Source organism: Lepidochelys kempii, chromosome 8 (assembly GCF_965140265.1).
Source record: "Lepidochelys kempii isolate rLepKem1 chromosome 8, rLepKem1.hap2, whole genome shotgun sequence".
Classification (NCBI taxonomy): Eukaryota; Metazoa; Chordata; order Testudines; family Cheloniidae; genus Lepidochelys; species Lepidochelys kempii.
In genome coordinates this window covers 27,063,081-27,087,714 of record NC_133263.1, presented here as the reverse complement: position 1 = coordinate 27,087,714, position 24,634 = coordinate 27,063,081, and positions in this window count along the sequence as shown.

Genomic DNA, 24,634 nt, shown 5'->3' with positions numbered 1-24,634 from the left:
ATATGACTTGAAGGGAGAGCTGATTGAACAATTTGTGGGAGAAGCAGAAATCCATTAAAGATGTTCTCTGTCTCCCAGAGAAATTATGAAACTTTCAAAAATTTCCAACCAGCTCTCTCTGTACCAACTAAGCGAAATGACATCAGCCAGAAAAACAGATTTGTATGGCTGCTTATTGGTTTCATTTTCAAATTAAAATATCAATGAGAACAGTATTCAAAATTTTTCCTGAAGGGAGTTGTTAACCAATGGACAAAGCCATCAAATGTCAATGAATCCTTACAAAATCCTTGTATCTCGATCATGACTGGATTAAAAAAATTAAAGCTAAATGACCACCTTAGCACCTGACCCCAACAATGTTCTACCCTAGGCTGATTCAATAGAATTTTCATTGTTAGTGAAACACAAAAGAATGTTTAAGTATAGGCCTGATATGTGCCAGCTTAGATAGAGGAGGTAATATTCCAATATTTTAAATTTTTTAAAGGATGTATCTCTTAGAGAATGTGCTACCCTTATTAGTTGGTAACTGAAATCCTCTATTTATCAAAAGAAGAACATTAGCAGACACACCTGCACCAGCCTGACAGTCTTCCTCAGCTCTGGCCCACAGGTTGTACTTCAAAGGGCAAGAGGATAGTTCAGTTACCAAATCTATTACATGTTGGCTTTTTTACTTTTATTTTGCCTTGCAATTTACCAGAATTTCCCTGGGTGACCTGGTAATCTAGTGCTGAAAGCTTGTCAAAAAAAAAAATAGCCCTAAGCATTGCCAAAGGCACTGTAGATGTTTAGAAAGTGGTAAAACCCTTAAAAATAAATTTTCATGCTAAATACTTATGGCTTCACCTCAAGTTGTTTTTTTTTTTCCATTTTCCATGAAAACAAAAATGAAGTGTTTTTTGGGGGGAGAACTAACACCACAGAGTGAAAAGCTGGTTTGCTTTAAAGAAAAAAAAATGCTCTGATTAATAATTTAAAGACCCCCACATCTTATAGTCAGTCATTGACTTTACTGGAAATTTCTACAACTGGTTTGTTGAGCCGACAGTCTATCTGAGGGTGGCATTTGGTCCTTTTCATTAGAGAACTGGACTTAGAGGTAAGAACAGATCTGAGAATCCTTATTAAAATCTCAGTTTTCTTCTGTGAAAAGTGACAGTGTTGCACAGTCAGTCTGCTCTGTGTGGTGACCAAGGGCCATCTCTGAAGGCTGTAATCATATGGATAGAAACATGAATATTTTGGGCCTTACCAGAACTTTAAATTTTTTCTGACTCTAAATTAGATATATCACATCCATGGGGAAAACAGTTTTCTTCAGTTTCATTACATTAGGTATGTTTCACCACTGGATTTGCCAATTTTAGGCACATGTAGGCCCATTGAAAATAATAAGTAACTTCCTATTTGTAAAATTCCTTCATTTGAACTGATCCGTGTCAGATCTCCTTTATAAACAAAGTTAACAGGTCCAACTCTCCATCGGCCTGAGCCAGGGGCTTAATTCTCATTTACACTAACAACTCTTTAACACTCATCATTTTAAAGGGGAAAGTGCCAGAACAGCAAAAAAGGACATTGGCATAACTAAGAATCAGGCCACCTAGGCAGTCATTTACACTCACTTTAAGTTCCCCTTTACACTGCCAGTGTGGAAAGGGTTCTGAATATGAATGAGAATCATGATTTACCATTCTGATTGGGTAGCTTTCTACATCTGCTTCACACTCATGTTGACTGGTTTAAATAACAGCATAATGGAGAATCAGGCCCAGGAAAGTGTAAGCATTCATCCTTCCATCTAGGCTACTTCAAACTGTTGTCATGAACTCTTTGAATAACTGATTCTTTAAAAAAAAACCATCATTGTCACTCACAAGGTAAAGTTTGTGAATTCAAGGCTGGAATTTACAAAAGTAATTTGCTTCTGGTTGGATAATTCTTGATAGTTGTAAAAGGAATTTGAACTCTGTGTACAATCACTCTTTCCCTATGACATCTTTCCAATGTAGGTGGTATTTAGGAACCTCCCCTCACATTAATCTGAAATGTAGTTGAGTTTCAGAACTGCACAAGCAATATGTAATGATTGCTTTTAGCAAGCCTTTGAAATAAAGCGCTTACCGATCCAATAAAATTTTCAAGAACAAAGTTTGCTTAAAATATTACAGCTATAATTTCCAAAAGAGCTGGTTCTTTTCTTTTTATCCTTCCTATGAATTGTCACTTTGTCATGTATTATTTCATGTTATACTGTCCTTGTTCCACATAACACATGAAAGATGACCAAGAAATTTTTTTAGAACTTTTCCATGGAATCTTTCCAGCAATAACTTGGCCCAACACTGCAAGTGTTTAACATCCACATCAGCTTACAATTTATCTGTGTAAATTATGGGTAATTTATCCCTTGGAAGTTATGGAAATTTCATGAATGAGTTAATATGCATAACCAGAATTAATGAATATTAAGTCATAGACACTCCAGACAGTGCACTTCTAAGTTATTATTGCAAGCTTCAGGTGTTCTGGGAAACAGGAGGGTGAAGGCTGTGTGACTTCAGCCATTCGAGAACTGCAATAATCCCCCAGAATTGCACTGCCCAGAGTGTCATATTGTTATTATAAAATGGAACTTATTTTAGGATGTGAAATCATAGCTATGCATTCAACAGGGATTATTGAGTTGGGGAATGACATCTCTGGCAGACAACCAGGAAGTTCCATTTGTGTAAAAAGTTCTAAAGCTACTTCTGAAAGGTTACTGTTACTGCCACAACATTTTTGCTAACAAACTATAGCTCTGGTAATATGCAAAAATGTACCAATGCATACCCTGGAATTACTGATGCACTATAGCTTTTGTTAGAAAAAGGTGCTGTTTTGCTTAGACATTAACAATAAAATAAGGGACTGGGTCTTCAAGGTGGGTTCAAGATTTACTTTTTCACCACTGGACAACAATGTTTCAAAGAAGTGCAACATTCAGAGTTACCCAGGCCACTGTTTGACCAAATGCTGACTTTACAGAAAACTGGACAAAATTGGAACCATTATGAAAAACAGCAAGATAGTAGAGACAAAAGATATTACCTCAACCACCTTGTCTCTCTAATATCCTGGGCCTGACACAGCTACAACTATACTGAATGCACTAAGATAGTAGGACAGTTCCAGGTTTACTTTCTGCCACCACAGATTTCTGTATCCAGAATACAGATAAGGTACTCCAACTCAAAACAGTAACAGTTGAATGAGGTAGTAAAGCAGCAGTACCTCCAGAGCAAAGGCAGCACCATTGTATGTATTCAGATTAAGATGCAGCTCATGCGAATGGATCCCATGCAGGCAGACCCTGTCCAAATAAGATGTGCAGACACATGTGTATTTTTTTCTGTGTGCAATCGTGTGTGTGCACACTTTAGAAAATTAGGTCCATAAGCTGATATTTCAAAGCCACACGGGAGATTTAGATGCCCAGTTCCCATTGTAATAGATAACTGCTGTGCTCCTAAATCCCAGAGATGGTTTTGAGAATCTCAAACAGTGTACAAAATAGTACTAAAAAGCAGAAGAAACCTAGTCTTCAAAATGAACTCTGTTCAGTCAATACAAAAATCAACTCCTCCAGTTCTGTTAGTAACATGTTTTCAAGTACTGTCTCTGGATAGATACAGCAACTCCAAAACAATACGTTCAATTCTTTCTGATTTGGTGAAGATTGTTGTTACTTATTAAAGGCTTGAGACCATTCTTATTGTGGTAGCACTATTCCCTCTAAGCCAGAATGTTGTACATTCAACCCCCACACAAGGATTCTGAACAGTTCTTAGGCTGAGACACAGTGACAATGCCAGAGTGGAATCCAAAAAAGTTACTGTAATATTTATAGTGCCATCCTTTGAATGAGACATTAGATGGAGGCTCCTTCTGCCTAAATCTAGAGGATATGAAAACTTCTGTGGCATTGTTTAAAAAGAACGAAGGGGAAAAAAACCATGCTGTACTGCCCAGAATTGCTTCTTCTTAAACAACATATTGTAGTGGGCTGAGCTACGTGTCAGATGAACTAGTCCTGATTATTTGAAGGCTGCTTTTGCATACAGAGCCACTGCACTAGGCTGTCTAATTCATTGCTCTGTAAAGTTGCTTAGGATAGTGCTGTAATGGAAAACCAAATTCTATTCCATTTTGTTATGTCTCAAGAATTTTAAATTCCCCATATCCACAGGCTAACACATATTAGAATATTTCTGACCATCATAAAATAAATTACTTAGTTTATTAACTGTACTCCGGACAATCAGATTAATAACTATACTATTCTGTTGTAAAGGCTAATTCCCCACTCTGGCACTTTGAATGCAGAAGATGGGGCCTTGCAAGGATTCTAAAAATTAATGCTGGCCACTCCAGGGTGTATTAAACTCTCAAGGTTACAGCTTCTCTCTGACCTTGGATTAGTAGATACTGCCACCACCCAAGTACAGAACCTCTGTGAGAGCCCAGGAAGGCACACGTGGGAATTCCTTCCTGTGGGGTACCCTCAAGCCCTTTCACCCCCACAGGAAGGAAGTGTTGAGAAAGAAAAAAAAGGGAAATCAGCTGTTGCCACCAGCTAATTAAACAATGTGCACAAACCTCTTAAATCCAATTCTGTTCTTTAAAAAGGTAAATTTTATTAATTAAAAAAAGGAAAGAAAATACATCTGGGAACTCAGGCTATTGGTAGATTTTAAAAGAGAAACTACAAGGATTAAGCACCAAGAATAACTTTCTTGAGGTCCAGCTTAAAGGTTACAAGCAAAACAAAAGCACTAAAAGCATAGAGGAATCCACAAGCCATAACGAAATAAAAGGGATAAACCTAATTGCATCTTCCTAGACATTTCCTGATCTACTTACATATCTGGGGTTTTAAATGAGTAGTTTGTAGGTATGATACTGATGATTTTTCATACCTGGCCCAGGCTTCTTACAGTATAACTACTACACTGTCTGCCTCTCCCCAGGAGAACAACAACCGACAGACTAAAGGGGAGTCTTGTTTCAATTTTAAAAAAGTTTCAGCCTTCCCACTGGCTCTTTTGGCCAGGTGCCCACTCAATTCCTTTTCTCTGTGCCTAGCAGTGAGACTTTTTAACCCTTTACAGGTAGAGCAGTTAGAGAAGAGCTACTAAGAGGGATTTTATAGCTACTGGCTGGCTGGCTGTCCAAAAAAGGGAGCTCCCCCCTTCATTTATCACATATGTACTGCTAATGATGCCCATTATCAGTATTATAGAAGAGAAATAACATAAGAGAAACTTAGGAATCAAGAGTGACAGAATTCTGAACTAAGGGAACAATGGTCTTCAGATTATCCATAGGACAGCATGACAAATTGTGCAAAATCACATGCCACATTGCACTAACGAAGAAAATGATGTATGCTATCTCAGTGGATATTGCAGTTAGACAGACACAGAGATAGAGTTGGTAGTCTGTGGTCCAAAGATGCTTAGAAATATCTGAATAGAAAAACTGAAACCCTAGTGAGTATATGATATAGCCAAGATTGAAAATCATTCAACAACATGTTTATTCCAATGCATCCATCTGCATTTTACTATGGAAAAGATAAATGGAGGGCCTCAACATTCTCTGCTCTGTAAAATGGAAATCCTAAAAGTTGAGTCATACTGCTTTGGACATAGTCCTTCCAGTTCACAAACACTGCCAATAAAGCTGAGTTTTACCTCTGTTAATATTGGCGGTGGTGGTATATTAATATTTATAGCTTAGCAACCAGCATAGAGATGTCAATTGTTTATGGTGCAAGGGACATAGATAATGCAGCAAAAGAAATCCAGTTTTCCTGATCAATAATCCTGTATACAAACACATTCTCAAGTAAGTCTACTGAAGCCAAAACATATTTATGTTTACCCACATGCCATCTAGTTTTCGAGCACTGACTCCTTTAAAATGATCAATTTTTTTCTGGAAAAACAAATGTCTATCAACAAAAAACTGACCAAACAACCAAACACCCCACAACAAATCAGACTGGTTATTTTATTGTTTCCCCCACACCCAAGGCAGTATTATTGTGGAAAAATAAAATACATTTTTCACATTGATTTAAGCATAAACTCAACTTCCTCATTATATAAAACATTATTTTATGCAAATATAATAAAAAACTAATAATGGTTTCCCACTAAGCGATGCAAACAGTGCATTTAGACAAACAGTAATTGTATTGGTCTTTCTTCTATTCTGATATTGCGCTGAAACTTGGGTCCCTCAAATGAATAATTACCTACAAAATAATTAAATGTTGCTGATATGCCCTACTCATCCCCCTTGTACACAGAAACAGCGAAGTCTGTCCTCCATGAAATCTATCTCTGTCATGTTGGATAAGCTTACTGTCCATCACAGAGCTGGCATCGATCCCTAGTCAATTACAGAAGAACATAGCACCATATTAAAAGACAAATAAGGTTTAATTTTAATCACAGGCAGCCTGTAAGTCCATGTTCCATTATAGATTAAAAGAAGCAATTATTTTTAAAAGTAAAGATTTAATGAAAGGTCTTACTAATATATGGACATGTTGCCCCCTCGGCATTCTAAATCAGACTTTCCAGTAATGGTTGAAAGAGCTGCAAACAAGCTCAGCGTGTCATGAAGATGCTTTCCAGAGATTGTTATTTTTCCTAAAATTGCTAAGCAATACAATTTCTCATGAAATTTGCTCTGTAAGATTTCAGGTAGTAGAAAATGTCACTTTTTAATTATTGAAAAATACATCTTTATTAGCCAACAAGTACACATTATTGGCTAGATTCTTCTGTCACTTACACCAAAGCAATGCAAATTCCATTGACTGCACTGGAATTACTCCACATTTAGGAACCTATCTATTCAACTTCTGTTGAAGTCACTTAGGTTCTTTCCATTGATGTCAGCAGAAACTGGCCCTTACACTGGTATAACTGACAGAAGAATATAGCATGATTTGTATAGTATACATAATTGAGGATTATTTTATTTTAACACCCCACTAGTCCAACTCTTCAAAAGAGTTACTCCTCTTTCAGGAATGAGGTGCAATTAGAATTAGGCCCTGATCCTGCAAAGACTTAAGTGCATGTGTAACTTTATGCTGATAAAAAGTTCTGTGAAGTCTACGACACTACTTATGTATGTGAAGTTATGCACATAGCTTAAGTTTGAAGTGTCAGAACTTAAGACTGTGGTATTTGTAAGAATTCCTGGATAAACCCGGTCTCCCAGAGTTACATAATGGAGGTGCTAGGCTGATTTAAGGGGTAGTAGCAACCATAAGACCTGAAACCCTTACTTTTGAGGGAAAATTCCATTTTTATTCTCAGCATCCACCAAAAGCTTTACACAAGGGACTTCACTCCAATGGATATTTAGAATTTAACTGGACATTTCATAGAAAAATAGAGAAATCTTCTCAAACTCTTTACAGTCAGGGACAGTCTCATTTTCATGAAGTCCTTTGTTTTTTTCTATACTATCCCCTGACAAAACAATGTCAAGCTTCTGCATGCGTACAGTAATAATGCATACCACCTGGTGCTGATTGTAAGTATATATTCCTTCCATGTCAAAGGATTCCAAAGTGCTTTATAAATTCAACATTTACTTCATTATTGAAATGCTGCAACTGCTGAAAGGCAGCAGCCTTGGAGTCAGGTTGAGAGGAAAGAGAATGTGTTCATTATTTTTTTTTTAATGCTATTGAATCTCCACTCATCTTAAAGACAACATACAGAGTCACAATACAATTCAGGGAAACCAATTCATCTACATCTGATGGGTGAAGGAATGAATAAACTTTGCCAAGATTCATCCTATTCATCCATAAAAGATTCTTAGCACTTTTCACCAGACCTGCCATCACCCCAAGGTTTTAAGTAGTCCTCTTACAAATTTTGGGCATTTTCTGATGATAGCTAATTTCAGGCACACATGAGACTCATGCACTATTAATATACTTGCTTCATTCCTAACACAGAAAGTCTACTGCTTACAGTATTTCAGAAAAGAAGACAAAACATGCTCCATACTGGGACGCCTTACACTGTGTCCTTAATTGGCAATAAGAGGTAGAGGTGAAAGTAAGCCGGTATGCCCTGGTACGGCGTACCGGCAAGAGCCGGTGTGCCGTACCGGGACTGGCTTTCCCAGACGGCAATTGAAAGCCCTGGGGTAGTGGTGGCGGGTTTCTAGCGGGGATTTAAAGGGCCCTGGAGCTCCAGCCACTGCTACTGCCCAAGCCTTTTAAATCCTTGCCGGAGCCCTGCTGCCGAAGCCCTAGGGTAGCGGTGGTGGGGCTCGGGAGGGGTTTTAAAGGGCGGGTGTGGTAGTGGCTGCTGGAGCCCCAATCCCTTTAAATCTCCACCTGAGCCCTGCTGCCGAAGCCCTGGGGTAGTGGCGGCAGGGCTCCGGCGGGGATTTAATGGATGCCGGGGCTCCAGCCGCTGCTACCACCCTGGCCCTTTAAATCCCTGCCCCAGGGCCCTTTAAATTCCTGCCTGAGCCCTGCTGCCCGAGCCCTGGGGTGGTGGCGGTGAGGCTCCGGTGGGGATTTAAAGGGCACTGGAGCTCTAGCCGCTGCTACCACCCTGGCACTTTAAATCCCTGCTGGAGCCCTGGTGCCAAAGCCCTAGGGTAGCAGCAGCAGGGCTCCGGGGGCGATTTAAAGGCCTGGGGCAATAGTGGCAGCTGGAGCCCCGGGGCCCTTTAAATTCCCAGTGCAGCCCGGCCGCTGCTACCCCAGGGCTCAGGCAGCAGGGCTCAGGCGGGGATTTAAAGGGCTCGGGGCTCCGGCAGCCACTACCACAGTGGAGCCCCAGGCCCTTTAAAGCTCTGCCAGAGCTCTGGGGTAGTGGTGGCAGCCGGGAGCCCCCAGGGCTCCTCAGTGATTTAAAGGGCCCAGGGCTCTACTGTGTTAGTGGCAGCTGGAGCCGTGGGCCCTTTAAATTGCCCCCAAACCTGGGGGCTCCCAGCCGCCTCTGCAGCTGGTAGCTCGGGGGTGATTTAAAGGGCCTGGGGCTCCCAGCCGCCACTACCGCAGCTGGATCCCAGGGCCCTTTAAATCAACATTTAAAGGGCCTGGGGATTTAAGGCCTTGCCTCTTTCGGTTGAGGCTACGTCTCTTCTGGTTGAAGCCACGCTCCCTGCTCAGGACTCCCGCGTAGCGGTAAGTCCTTTAACTTACTTTCACCCCTGATAAGAGGATATAGTAGTCTGTTGAACCAAAGTAATATATCTTAAAGAAACAAACACTTGTATCACTCTTTCACTCCTTCTACTATCATGTCAAGAACAGGATTACTGGACCTACTGATTCTTTAATTTTATTCTGATGAATTTACAGTGGAGAAAATATATTGTTGATTGATTTCAAGCTCACTGAAAACTGAGATAATCAGTATGATGAGTTAATAATCACTTGATTTTATAGGCTTTGTAATTAATTACCATCTATTTGAAATGGTGTTAGAGACTTCTGTAAACAGGAAGTATGTTTCTATGTAGAGGTATTCAGTGATTGCCTCAAGCAAAATGAACATATTCTTCTAAATAAATACATAGTTTGAATGTAATACATCCATAAAATTGTTAATATGAATAATACTGGAAATCTGACCAATACCTAAAGTAGTGAATGAAGTGTGCATTCAAAGTATCTGTTGATACATCCAAATAATAATTTGATCTACTATATTCTTATTATATGAGAAAATATTATTCAATGTCATGTTCACTGTTTCAGAATATAAAGATTCAGCAAAAGGGTTCTTGGCTTGAAACAGTAAGCTCCATCCTCCTTCCACGCTTTCAAGAAGTAAGGGAAGCAGAGCGCCTTGGTTCGGACAGGACTGTTGACCATACACTCTACAAAATACTTGTATATTTCACTCTTATGAGCAGAGTCTTCTTGAAAAGCTGTACATTCAGGAATTATATCAATCTCTCAGAAAATACATCTTTGTAGGCCATGCTGAACCACTTCTACAAATGTGGTGCTCTTTACCTGGCTTGAGGTGGTGAGAATTAAGATATATAGTGGGGGCGGAAGAGTGTGGTATGTTTTAGTCTCTGCTCCGTTCTGCTTTCAGTAGTGTCATTACATATCTTGTGATGATAGCGATTATTCTACGCATGAGGATGTAACAGTAACAGATATCCTAGTAATAGTCCTCCACACTGGCGGAGATTGTCAAAGCACATATGATAAGTAGGTGCCTAACTCCCAATAACTCTCAAAGGGTGTTAGGCAGCTCTCATTTGTCCCTTGGAAGATCTCCCCCACTGAATGTATGTGAATGTGTGGCTATATTAGTATACATATACTTTAGATATATACAGATGATTTAATATGCAAAATATACACACACATACATATATAAAGTGTGTATGCATGTATATATATATTTTCGCCTTCAACTTTCAGTTTCAACAACAGTGAATTACAAAAAAAAAATGTACTCAAAGATTGAAATATTTAATAAAATTGCCAGTTTTTATAATCATCATTTTGAAATTAACTGAGTCATTTTGGCTGCATAATCATACCCCTGAAGGGATGCAATAAAGTATAACTTTAATCAAATACATTTTTAGAACAGGCTTCAAGGTAGTGCATGCACAATTTCTGACCCAAATATCTAGTCATGAGTATAATATCAGACCTTTAATTATAATTTCTATTATAATGGTTCTATTGAAGAAAATGTAACCAGTGCACTTACCTGCAATTACCCACACATAGTCTCCAGAAAGTGCAGATAAAGGCTCTCCTGTGAACCATCACTTGCTGAGACAGTTCACACAACTGTTTTAATCTCTTTTGCCCTCAGTCTATCATTACAGTGATTGTATCTTCATGAAGGGAAAAGACAACTAAATACCAATGATATAAAATCAAATTTGTTCTTTAAATTTTCAATTTGATTTTTGCATGAATAATCAGAGAGTTAGATCACACATGGATCTATTGCAATAACAGTGAAGTATAAAGCATTTGGGGCTGAAGTTTGTTTGACTGAACATTTTCTGATAACATGTCTGAATATCTTATCAAATATTCAGCCTAGTCACACTTCTAAAAGACGCAGGACTAGATCATACATCCATTGAAGCCAATAGTAAAGCCCCTATTAACTTCTATGTGGAAGGGCCACATACTTTAATGTTAGGATACAGTGGCTTGCAATCCCATAAAGAACACATTTTGATGGAAGATTTACTAGTGGAGCACCAACTGCTCTTCAGAACACATGGGCAACTGCTGCTTCTATGTGTAGAGTCCCACTGACTTCAATGGGGCTTCACGCAGAGGCAGCCGTCCACATGCATGTTGTGCATTGAAGGATTGGGACATAATATGGTAGACGAGCATGGCATCACCTTCTTTATTCATCTGATGTAGTACTTAGTATGCAATTGGTTGTATGCACAAAATTAGAGACTGGCTGGAAATTTGGCTGTACACCCATATTACGCTATTGAAATCCGGGTTAGCAAGCTTAGCAGAGTGGTAGAGGTCTGCAAGACCCATGAATATTAAACTACACTTCCACAATAGAGGTAGTCCTTTTAGGGCAATTCTGAGGACCTTAGTAGAGGAAACTGCCTTTATTCTACTATATATGTGAAGCGAGGAATTCCACCTGGAGGGATGTCAATTATAATTTATGGCCACTAATTTCATACTTTTATGAGGCATTATCAATATGAATTTTTATTTATAGAAATTCCAGAAGGAAATATGCCTCCTAATTTCTAGCAGGTGATCAAAGTAAAGAAGTATTTTTTTAATTCAGTTACATTGCTAGTGAGTCACCATTCACTAACTTTGTCATGCCTTACTGAGTTGTTTTACATCAGATACGGTGTAATTTAATAGGAAATTACATGATACAATTCAACACAACATAAAACACTCAAAAATCTACTTTTATTTTGTATCCAGGTGTAACAATGTATTTTAAATTAAGATACATTGAAAATACATAATTAATTGACAATATTAGTCTAGAACAGACCTAAAATCTATTTTATCTATTAGGAGCTAAAGAATGGATAGATTAGTCTCTCTTACAGCAACAGTAATGTTAAATGTTTATGTTCCATGTTTGAAGTTAACTGTCGGTGAGGAACATTTTGAAGGTGGAGGAAGTGAAATTTTGGTACACCAACCTTTGGAAATATAAGCATTGGTAAAAGCATAAAAGGGCTATTGGAAAGAATGGTGTCATAGGCAGGACAGATTAGCTGAGAAAGTGGTATACAATAAAAAGAAATCCCTCTGAGCTGAAAATAGTTCCATGGTTCATGTGAAGTGCACTGTTAATTAGTGTACCAATAGTGGAAAGACTAACACATGTCCTTAACTTTATGCACTTTCTGTTGATCACTGGTTTCAAGGGGACTACTCAAACATAAAGTTAAGCTCATGCATAAATCTTTTCAGCACCAGGGCTTGAGTGAGTAAAACAAAATATGTTCCATATCCTATTAGTTCTCTTTTGCCTTAAGGCTGAGTAAATTATCAATAACAGTAATATATTCACAATAATGACAACTACTTGTCCAACTCCATAACCTGTGGAATAATAAAAACAATTGTAAAATAATCTATTTTAAAAATATTGTGAAATTCAGTAATAAATATTATTCAGCAAGCTCTACTTGCTGTATTGTGACCATCAATTTGTTCAACATAGTACATCTAACTGCTATCAGGTGGAGTCATTTTACAGTCACTTCTCATGGATATTAACTGCTGGCCCTCAGATGAAAGTCTTTGTATCTCAGTTACCATGCCCTAAGACATCCAATCCCCTATATCATTTCTTGTATGATATTGTAACATAGATTGCTATTGTTGAGGGATTTGTTATAAACTGGTTATACCATTCTTGTCATTGATTTATATAACAAGAACTCTGGTAAAAGGTACATTTCTGTTATGTTAATCTGATCATCAGAAGTAAATTAGGTGAATGGGGTAATTGTCTCTGTATGTTGTTTAGAAAGCTTCTCACTTCACTGGAAATTTCAAGTACATTAACAACATTATTGAAATCATATTGTGAATTCGTAGAAGCTATTTTCCAAACATAAGGACTGTACTTTTAAAACAACCTCATCTCTCCTAATTTACCAAAAATAAATAATTTAAAATAAATGAGACATTGTCAGTGTTTTGTGAATTACTTATGGGCCTACCTAAAACTTGGTATAAATTGATAAATGTAATTGATGTATTAAATACGTTAATAAATGAACAATAACATGAAAAAAGGGACATGCTGAGTCATGCAAACGCTTGAAAGCTTATTTTAAAAGACCTTCATAAACAGGGTCAAAATAGGACCCGTGTATGTATATTCATCCAAGAATATGATGCTTGAGAAGGTGCATGTTCATCTGGGGTGGATGCTCAGGGGTAAATCTTTTTGATTGATTGCTCACCATTCCACCAAATTTTGGTTTTGTTTTATTTTATTTTTTAAATCTAGGTATAAATTGTGAAGTGTCAGACCAACCATCTGTGTTCTCTTTTTCTGATTTTCCTGGCTGGATGAGAGAACCAAACTGTAACTATGGCCAGCTGGGACTGAACCCAGGGCCTAGGCTGAATGTAAAAAAAAGCACAAGCTTTTATTGCTTCCACTAAAGAATGTGCCCATTATGCTGAAGGCAGTAGCAGTCTCTATATATGCCATTCACTCAGGGGGGACAAAGACACTTAGACAGCATGTTGCATAACTAAATATACCTGCTTTGTCAAACCAAATGAAAGTGACTTCTGCTGAACTGGGCTGGCCCACTTAATCACATGGGTCAGGGATAAGCAGGTCAAGGGCCTGTGAAATATAATGTGACTTTCCCCATATAACTGTCCTAAGTGACCTCGTCCCAAAGAACTTGACAACCTCAAAATGCATCTTAGATAGCAGTTTGATAAATTCCTCAAATACCCAGACACAGTGTGGGAGAAGAGGGGTGCAGAAGAGAAGTTCGTTAATTGCAGTTAGAAACTATATGAATAGTCCAATAAATCACTGGTGGCCCACAGTTGTAGATCAAATTTGAACACAGGGCCAATTTAAAGTATTTCTGCAGTTTGTGCCAGACATTTCACATAACTCTGATTCAATGTAAGGTGAAGGTGTTAAACAAAATAGTTGTGTAAATCTGAGTTCCATTCAAAGCACATGAGTGGAAAATAATCAGTGTTTGCCTAGTACAGGAGGACACAATCAAAAGCATTTTTAAAGCTTCATGTCAACGTAATCACCTTATTGATTTCTGTGAACATTACAATGTATTTTTCTTTTTGTTACAGAGAAGGCCAGCAAAATCACTCAAAGTGACTCCCCAAGTAAATTCAGGGCTAGATTTTCTAAAGGGTTCAGTAATACATTTTCCCAATTAAACACAATACATAGCCATATTTTCATAAGTGCTCAGCTCCCATTTTGGGAACCTAAATGAAGTGAGCAATTTTTTCAGAAGTACTATACACCCAACTGCAATTTTAGTCCTACCATATTGCTAAAGAAAATGCTCTTTAGAGTCTAAGAGGTTAGCAGAGAATAAGAAGCCACCCTTTATTATTATTATTAAAATGACTCAATACTTCAGGGCCATATTTCCACCCTCTGACACCAAACTTAAATGTTCCTCTCTCGTTCCAACTGTTTGCATGCACAAACACTTTTGTACATTCTTTGTCTGTAAGCAATTAACCATATGAACATGCTATGCAGGTATTTGGGCTCTCAGCTGTCCACTCTTCACATTCAAGTAGCTGCTGGATTGTGCATACGTACTTTTGATAATACAATCAGTGGCATATGCAAAACTGGGTACACAAAATCAGAAAACAGGATTAAAATTTGGCCCAAAAGGTCAAACTGCTCATGTAATTTCAATTTTAAAGATAGAAGTCAAAATATTAAAAAGAACCCCAAACTGCAGTGGAGAAAAAAAAAAGTCTGTAAAACAGCAATGCTTCCTCTGCTCCCCCCCCCCCACCAGCCTGATTTTAATTTGGTGTTAAAAACTTTCCATTACCGATACTTGTGCAAATGCTGGTTTGCAATAACAAGCAAGACAAACATTCAGGCACACCAGAAAATGTCCACTAAGGATTATACAGTGCTTTCTTTAGAACACCTAATTGGATAAAATGAACATCTAGTACAAAGTAAATACCTTGGTCTCATTCAGAAGAAGACATATAGACAGCTAAAATGTTGTGTATTTACTTTCTCTCAAGCACTCACTTTTTCCATTATACAGTAAGAAAAAAGTAAATTACATTTAGTTTCCATTTTCTGGTTTGTCTGGCCTACTTATTTTTTGTTGTCTTGGATAAAGCTGTGAGATCTTGGGTGATCTACCAGGTGACTATTTTAATATAGTCTCAAAGCTTAGAAACCCAGGGAGAAATTAAATATAATCAGAGAAATAAAAATTAAGAGAATATTAGGCCAGCTGTACTCCAGATACATGCAATGAACTGGAGGAAAACTGAAACAACTCTTGATGGAAATGTTCAAGAGAAGCCCTACTGCCTAATTAAGAAACCAAACCAATATGGAAAAGAACAAAGAAAGGTTACTTACCTTATAGTAAATGGAGTTCTTTGAGATGTGTGATCCCTATGGGTACTCTCTGTGGGCATGCATGTGCTTCATATATCCAGGTCCAGGTAATCATCTATAGCATTGTCCATTGGTCAATATCTGTGCCTTGCACCGCCTCATGCTTCCAACAGAGATCATAAAATGCAGCATGGACCAACTACCTCCCCAGTTCTAATTCTATTGTGAATCACATGATGACCAAAACAAAGGGGAAGGAGGGCAGTTCGTGAATACCCACAGGGACCATGCATCTTGAAGAACTCCAAGGTTACTACAAGATAAGTAAACTTTTTCTTCTTCTTTGAGTGCTGGTCCCTTTTGATATTCAATCTGGTTGTCTCTTAAGCAGTGTTCATTGAAGAGGAAGGTGCAAAGAAGTATGCTATACCACAGAATGGAGGATCACTGAACCGAGTGAAGCATCCACAGCTGAAGCTTGGACCCAATCATAATACCTGGTGAAGGTGGGTTCATTCAGAGCCCCAAGTAGCTGCTCTACATACCTCTAAGAGGGAGATTCCCTGAAAGGATGCTACCAGTGGCACTTGGGCTCTCATAGAATGGCCCCTGACCCTTTCAGGAGGAGGGACTTTCATAAGATCATAATAAAGAATGATGCAGGAGGAAATCTACATAGTGAACCTTTGGAAAGATCTTGCTTTCCTCTTCATTTTTTCAGCAATTGTGAGAAAAAAAACCTTGGGGGCTTGTTAAAGGGTTCTGTTCTGTGACATTAGAAAGCTAGACCCCTATGCACATCCAAGGAATGGAGTCTTGGCTCTTCCATGTCATGGTGAGGTTTAGGGTAAGACATCGGAAGGTGAACGGGTTATGGTGAAACTCAGGAGGCACTTTAGGTATGAACTTTGGATATAGTTGCAAAAAAACCTTGTCCCTGTGAGAAAAAATCATAAAGTGAGTCTGCCATAAGGGCTGTGAGCGCTCCAACTTTCCTAGCACAAGTAGTTGCTTTCAGAAAGGTGACTTTCAAAGAAAAGTGCTGGAGGCCAAAGTTCAAATAGTGGTCTCATGAGAGCGGAGAGGACAAAGTTCACATCCCAGGCAAAGGTATCATTTTGCAACTGGAGGGAATGTTTCTAGGATACCCTTCAGAAACTTTATAGTAATCAGGTGAGTAAAGACTGAGTAGCCCTCCACCAGAGGAAGGTGGGGGAATGGAAGATGCTGATGGCTGCCAGATATTCCCACAGGGAGATTATAGACAGGCCAGACATCTTTAGTGAGAGAAGATACTCCAGAATGAGAGGGATGCCTGACTCCTCAGCAGGTAAGCAATGCTGCTAGCACCCAAGGGAGAATTGCTTCCATTTTGCAGAGCATTTTCCATAATGCTCCCCATTACTGATGATGAACTGAACTCCATGAGAGCATGCTCTTTCTATGCTTGTAGTCTATTCAAAAATCATATTGTTAGATGTAGGGATACTGAGATGGGGTGGTTTGTCCTGCCCTTATTCTGGGATAGCAGGCTCCAGAATGGTCAAAAGTGGATGCATGGTCCAGAGGCTAATTGTAGGATGATGGTGAACTAGATGTCCCTTAGCCAACAAGGTGCTGCGGATCAGGGCCACTCTTTTGAGTTTGCTCTTCCTGGGTATGCAAGGAAATACAGGTATGGGAGGGAAGGCATAGATCTGTGGTTCTGACTAATGCCCCTCTGGAGGCCTTGCTGGGAGCAGTATGCTGGGCACTTTTTGCCATACTGGATTGCAAAGAGATCCACAATGGGGAATCCCACTGTCGGAAGATGTGCTATGCTATTGATGGGTGGACTTCGAACTCATGGTCTATGTGTATTGCTGAGAAGGAGATTCCATTTCAATGGACTAGTTCCAGAGGTGGACTGCTTCTCTGCAAAGTGTGTGTGTGTGTGAATCTCAAACATTCCTACTTGTTTATGAAGTAGATGGTGTTTATATTGTCTGACCTGACCTGACCTGTATGTGGATGGACTCAGTGACGGGTAGGAATGCGTTATATACTTTGAGAAATGCTCAAAGACTGGATAAGTTGATAAGTAGCCTGAGGGGATAACTTGAGGGGACCAAGTAACTTGAGGGGACCAAGAATCTTGGCTGTCTGGTAACCAAGATCGGCTCCCCATTCCATCCAGGTGGCACCCATGATGTGTGTCTTTACAGGTGGTGTTGGTTAGCATGTCCCAAAGACAGACACACTTTCTTGTTGAAAGGGTCACTGTTCAAGGCATAGACTGACCATAAGGGAGATCTGAAGGCATTGCAGGTACAGTCATGTGAATGGTGGAGTAAGGAAACATCTTCCCTACTTGAGGGGGTAGAATGGGCTGTATTGCCCCCAGTTAAAGAACAACTTCCTACGAGGTGGCTGAGGCTGCAAAGTGGAGAATGGTGGTCAGGGTGCCTATCCCGCTGTGTCCTCTGCCATTTCTTGAGGGGTTCAGATGTACTCTGTTGGAAGAAGGACAAAGGCAGTGGTAAATGATGAGGTAGAGGAGGAGGAGGCTTGGAATACTGTCTACGTCTACAAGGTGCAGGAGTATTAATACCCAGAGTGAAAGGTAGCTTGTGAGAATTTGAGGGTATGTGGTGACTAGTCAGTTTTGTTGCTGAAGAGGTTGCTACCTTCTAAGGGAAAGTCCTTGATGATAGCTTGGACCTCTTTGGAGAACCCTAAGGCCTGCAGCCATTAAGCCCATCTCATGAATACCAAGGTAGCCATGGACTATGATGATGTGTCTGTTGCATCAACAAACCCCGGGAGGGAAGATATAGCAACTGGCTTTCCCTCATCCAGGATGGTCAGGAACTAAGGTCTGCATTCATATGGGTGTTTGTTCACTAACTCCAACATCTTGTGATAATTCAAGAAGTCATATTTCAACCTCAAAGCTTGATAATTTACTCTTTGAAATGGTAAGCTAGCCGAAGAGAATGTATTCCTTCTGAAAAGGTCAAGTTATTTGGCATCCTTATGTGATGTAGTGGATTTGGGCTGGTGTAGCCAACTTCATTCTATAACCATATGTAATACCAAGCATTGGGGATTAGGATGGGAAGACAGGAATTCTTGCCTCTTGCAGGGAACAAAGTAGCATTTCTTGCTCTCTTAGGGGTCAGGGTACAGGTGGCAGGAGTTTGCTATATCACCCTGGCAGAATCCATGATGGCCTCATTAATCAGGAGTGACACTTTAGAGAGAACTGTAGCCTGAAGGGAGTCCAGGAACTTGTGTGTCAGATCTTGGACCTCTCCTAGTGAAATCTGGAGCGTGTTTGCAATTTTGAGGAAGTCCTGGAAATGTTTAAAATTCTCTGAGGTTGATCTGGAAGCCCCGTCTGGATTGATAACTCTCTATCCGGAATCTGGAGTTATGGTGAATACTGGCATGTTTACATCCGATGAATACATCCTCATGTTCCAGTGGTGGGACCAGTAATGCAGCGGGATCCAGTTCCAGTTGATTGGGAGTGGGGACAGGTTGGAAGTGAAGAGGATGAGGCTGGTACTCTGGTTACTGGCTGAGTGAATGGGGTGGGGATCTCCCTTACCAGGATCAGTTCCAAGATATCAGAGACTCCAGGTCTGCATATACAGCTAACTCCTCCAAGACAGCATAGAAAGGACCCTCATTGGGCTTTGTCCGGAACATCAGTGCCATACTGGAGGTGATGGATCTTTGCATAGGTGGTACCATCAGAGCAGGGGGAGAATGATCCCTTCTGATCTTATGTTATTAAGGGCACTTTAGTGTGCAGTTTCAAGGCACTGGAAGGTTCTGGTACTGTCAGTGACACCTTTACTCAACAAGCTCCAGATCCACCCATTCTGGGGCAGAGTGTCTCAGGCAGAGGATGGGACAAGGCAGACCTCTTTTTCAAGGATCTATATGGGGACTTATCCCACTTCTTGTGTTTTCCCTTGTCTTCCTTGTGCTTCCACCTTATGAAGCCCCTGTGCTTGGTGGAGGACTCCAAAATGCTGGTACCAGTTGCCAACGAGGTGCTGTCTATTGGCTCTGGGATGGGTGGAAGGGGAAAGAGAGGGATCAGGATCTGCGCGAGGTCTCATGGACAGCTCCATAAGTTGTTTTTGGAGCCTCAGTTTACAAGACTGCTTCATAGGAGGAGGAAAAGCATGGCAGATACTCCACCTCAAAGGGATGTGAGCCTCCCTAATGCAATACAGAAGTTGTTGTGCAGGCTATTCACCAGGAAGACCCTGAGGAAGGCCAGGAAAAGTGTAAAGTTTGATACTTTAGGCATAATAGGTACCAAAAAAAAAAGGGGGAAGTATTGGCGGGGGATGGCATGGGGTGGGGTGGAACGGAGGGAACCCATCAAGAACAACTAAAAACTAAACTAACTTACTCTCCTAGGTAAACTATTATTTTTAATATTTACAAATTGTATGCAGAATAGGAACAGACACAGGAGAATCTAACCCAGACCACAAGAAGTAGAAAAGGAATTGGAGAGGCAGTTGGTCCATGCTGGCCTTCAAGCCCTCAGCTGAAAAGTACAAGGTGGCACAAGGCATTGGCACAGACTAACTGACGCTGTTATTGAAGAGTTTCTGATCCTGGGTGTACGGCACATATATACACCACATTGAATGCCCTTAGGGACAAGCCCTCAAAGAAGAAAAATAACTTACAATATATTCCCATAAAACCCATCATCCTGAAGAATCCAAACACGTCTTACACACCAACAGATTAAATTAAGTCAGAGTTCAGGGAAATATATGTGCTAGCCAGTAAAATATAATGACTCATTGTCATAAATATAAAGGGAAGGGTAAACACCTTTAAATCCCTCCTGGCCAGAGGAAAAACTCTTTCACCTGTAAAGGGTTAAGAAGTTAAGACAACCTCACTGGCACCTGACCAAAATGAACAATGAGGAGACAAGATACTTTCGAAGCTGGAGGGGGGCGGAAACGAAGGGTTCTCTCGATCTGTGTGTCTTTTACCGGAACTAGAGCAGGAATGCAGGTCAGAACTCCTGTAAAGGGTTAATAAGCAATCTAGTTAGATATGCGTTAGATTCTGTTTTGTTTAAATGGCTGATAAAATAAGTTGTGCTGAATGGAATGTATATTCCTGTTTTTGTGTCTTTTTGTAACTTAAGGTTTTGCCTAGAGGGATTCTCTATGTTTTGAATCTGATTACCCTGTAAGGTATTTACCATCCTGATTTTAGAGAGGTGATTCTTTTATTTTTTCTTTAATTAAAATTCTTCTTTTAAGAACCTGATTGCTTTTTCATTGTTCTTTAAGATCCAAGGCTTTGGGTCTGTGTTCACCTACGCAAATTGGTGAGGATTTTTATCAAGCCTTCCCCAGGAAAGGGGGTGTAGGGCTTGGGGGGATTTTGGGGGGAAAGATGTTTCCAAGGGGGCTCTTTCCCTGTTATTTTTGTTAGACGCTTAGTGGTGGCAGCAATAAGGTCAAGGGACAAAAGGTAAAATAGTTTGTACCTTGAGGAAGTGTTAACCTAAGCTGGCAAAAATAAGCTTGGGGGGGGGGTTTCATGCAGGTCCCCACATCTGTACCCTAGAGCTCAGAGTGGGGAAGGAACCTTGACACTCATATTGAAAACTGGGCAGGATACTAGGGTTAAAATTCTGACTCTTCCAAAAAAATTAATGATGGGACTTCTGATGATCAATTCAACACTACTTCTAATTCTTATTCTAAAATCAGGACCCTTGGCATTACATCAGCCATCACCATAGATGAGTGTTACTTCCAAATGACTCAGACTGAAGTGAATCAACTGTGAGTCATCCACACTTACAGAATAAGAAGAATTTTGAGAAGATGAATCCTTTCGTTTACAGGATTTTTTACATGTTAGTTTTCTAGATTTTATATATATATGAATGATGAATACTTTCCTGTAAAAAAATCCTGTAAACAAAAGGATTCATCTTCTCAAAATTCTCCTTATATATATATATTATGTATAGTCACTATACACGGTGCTTAATTTGTGCCATGGTTTGTCATGGCTGAGCCCCGGCACTTCTAGGCTTGGCAGTTCATAGTCCTGGCACCTCTGGACTTGCTAAATCAGTAGGAATGTAAAAAAATTACTTGAGCCCCAGTACCTAATTGCTGGAGCCCCAGCAACTCTTTCCTTACAAATTAAGCATTGATTACATCTTGACAAAAGTATAGCTTGTAAATGTTATATAACAAACAAGTTATGGTTTACCAGGGGAATATAGGTTTTGCCATAGCAGATAAGATTGCTGGAATATCAAGGCCAGTATCCCAGCCTCCAATAGTGGCCAACAGATGATTTTAGAGGGGAAGGTGAAAATAGTAAGGTACTTAAATAACTCTATAATATTTCACACAGTGGGATGTGGGGGAGAAGCCCCCTGTATAATATGCTGGAAAAAGAAAAATATAGCAATACTACTTGATGTATATATTCAAATCAAAGTTATGAATCTTACAGTAACAGTCACTACCAATTCCAAAGTCTTCAGTCATGACGACTAAGTGATGTGTCTGCAGATTTTCTATACTTTGGAATGGGCAAACTTTATACTCCTCCAATAGCACTCTGCACTTCAGTGGATATTATTAAAAGCTTCTACTGCTGTTTCACAAAGGACTCTTGGTGCTAGAAGAATGTTCTTATAAACCAAATAATATATCTCACATCAACCTCCTCCTCCACATCTCATATATGCAACCTCAAGGAATGGGAGCTTATGAAAAGATACAATAAGCTTGTTTGAGAATTGTATCCATTCTGCAATGAGAGCATCAGGCAAAAATGATAATCTTTCCATTATGGGAGCAACAGAATGCCACATATTATAAGGCTACTGTCTCGGTAAAGAAACTGAATATCAAGGCAGAATCAGGCTGCATTTCCTTAATTTTAGTGAGAGAATACTCACATACCAACCCACTAAAGGAATGCACAGCTTTCTCTGTACCGAGCTGAAAGAAGTAACATACACCTAAATAAAACTAGTACAGCCCAATAACTGTATTGGCAGAGAAAACTTGATGTGAGCATAAGTTCAAGTATTCAGAGAACAATGAAAGTCCATATAATGTAATATGCCTTGCATGACACATATAACATAGGTTAAGAGCACACAAGACAGCATTAGGATTTGAAATATTAGAAATCACTGACAGTATCACAAGCCACAATGTCTCTTTGAGCATATGGAAGAAGCTGACCCTGCTCTATTTCACAAACAACAAATATGCCACTCTTGGATTGAAAGAAAGGAGTTATGGTACTGAGGTACTAGAGGGAAGCAGCTAAACCATATCAAGCCAGCAATGACTTGCATTTCATTCATAATGCTTAATAAGGGAAGAGCAAGCTTTCTATTTCTTGAGAAATGACAAAGAAATACACTTCATATGCCAAGTGCACAGAATAAAATCTTTTTTTTTTAAAGCACATATTTAGTACAGGAAGAACTTCTCACTACAGAAAGTACTGAGTATCTGATTTTCTTAAATGTGAATATTGAGAATATATGTGCACTCCTCTTTCTTTAGCTTATTGGGTCTCCCCAACTACCAGCTAAATGATTAAGGTTTTAAAACATTTTTGGGCAACATGCTCAGTTTCTCAACCAAAAAAAAATGTTCCATTGCAATAGTTAGATATTAAATATCTCACAAATAACTTCTTTTGTTTGTCCCTAATTTTCCTTAAACTGAGTGAAATCTTGGTTTTCTTCACAAAGCCATGGTTGTGTGCAGGGTATCAATGAAGGTGAACACAAAAATGTCTCCCCACAACCTGGAGGCTGGGTGAATGACAGTTGAACATTAAGTTTGTAACATTCCTAATGCTGGTGCACTGTAGTGGTAGTTGCACATGGACTTTGTGAGGAGTAGATTCACTGGTCACATACTCACTGGCCTTGCCTTGTGCCATTCCCCTAGTCTACCCACAGCATTCCACTCAACAACAGTGGAAGAAGAGCCACCTTCCCTGTGAAACCTTCCAGCCGAGCTGTGATGAAGGCACAAACAAGGAGCATGGATACCATATAGGACGACAATAGTAATGACCTAGAAGTGACACACAAGAGTCAGCCCTACTTTCACAGGTGTAATGAGACCTACAAGATTACATTTTAAAGTTCCTTTCAGCACACCTCTGCTTCATGGGCCTCAGCATGATGGATCAGATATTTTTGTACTTTGGCTGCAGTTGATTTGAAAGTATTAATCCAAAAGTTAATTTAGCACTTGTGAAAGATACCAACTTGACAGAGGTCTTCTATTTATGCAAAGCAGAGGTAAAGTCCAGGCACTGGTAGTGCAAATGTGTCTCAAGCCCGACCTAGAAGGACCACCAAAAGCAGTGAAATGAAAGATCCTCTCCATGCCTAGTCAAGTCTTGGCTTGTCTTCTACGCATGACTGTCAACTAACATCAATAATTCTGGTGCCTTTTATATGTGGTCCCTTATCCATAAAGTACTGGACTGCAGTCACAAACTCATTTCCCAAAGGCCAATACTCCACCTTCAGGTAGCAATGATCAACATGCATTTTGTCTTATTCGTGATCCTTTGTCACTGCACAGGAAATAGATGAAATGTATGTAGATTTCAATTTCAGTGCAACATTGGTTCCACAATAATGGTCAAGCACATTTAGTTCCTGCTTATCCTCTCACTTGCACTAGCTCAACTCCACTGATCTCACTGGACTTATTCCAGATTTACACCTGTATAAGTGAGAGTAAAAATCAGGCCAGTGTTATCTGGTTTCTGTTTGGAGGAACGGTCATTGGTATTCCTAAACTAATTCTGGAAAGCCAAAGTAAGCACTAGAGATAGCAGGAAATCAGAATTTTGCACTGTACAGTTAATGCAGACATTTTGAAAAGGGTTTCCATTCAACTTCAAAACAAAAAGCTGAAATTTTGAAATTTCCTGTG